This window comes from Penaeus monodon, chromosome 33 (assembly GCF_015228065.2).
Source record: "Penaeus monodon isolate SGIC_2016 chromosome 33, NSTDA_Pmon_1, whole genome shotgun sequence".
Lineage (NCBI taxonomy): Eukaryota > Metazoa > Arthropoda > Malacostraca > Decapoda > Penaeidae > Penaeus > Penaeus monodon.
The window spans coordinates 17,177,566-17,178,343 of record NC_051418.1 but is presented as its reverse complement, the minus strand read 5'-3'; positions in this window follow the sequence as shown (position 1 = coordinate 17,178,343).

Sequence of the window (778 nt, the reverse complement as noted above, 5' to 3'; positions counted from 1 at the left end):
TGGTGAAGAGAAATTGGCATTAGAAAATTGAATTGGTGTTTACAGTTTACTTTTGTGATTTTATTTACATGGGTGTTGTCGTTTATATGTGTCGGCTGAATCTTTAAGTAACCTTTAAAATGGAAAATAATACAACTGGGAGACTGTATTACAAACTATCAGTAGTATTGCATTCACAAAAAATACAGATAAATAGAAATACTTTATCCTTACATATGAGTAAAGTATCAATACTTCTCTGATTGTGAAGTTCAAAGTAATCGTTGAGAAAGTTTTTAAACTCTCTTTTGGGGTTTTATTTTAAATGCAAATTGGTTAAATTTGCCTCCCAGTCTGATCGTGGGGAAAAAAGTATTAAAAGCAAATTTTCTTCCTTTTTTCTCTCTCTCAAGCACAAGTCAAGGCATCATAATACAAAATAAAGACTAGATGCATTATCCGTGGAACTATTTGTATTCTTGGTGCTAAAGTAAGATGCTTCTTTTTTTTTATTTCAGATACAAAGTACAGAGATACAAATGTTTATTTTAGAACAACTTGAGTATTTAAATTAATACACTTATTATGTATGAACTCGTGTGCATACACCGCACATACTTTCGGGTCTTTTTCAAGTACTTACAGAAACAAAGAAACATAGTGAATGTTTTTTTTTATGAGATGTATTTTAAAAATCAAATTGGTAAATTGAAATTTTCCTTGTCTGGAAAAGTTTTTGCACTATTTTTCCCATATACTGTATCTAAGAAAATAAAAACTGAGGTGCTTGTTTCACCCT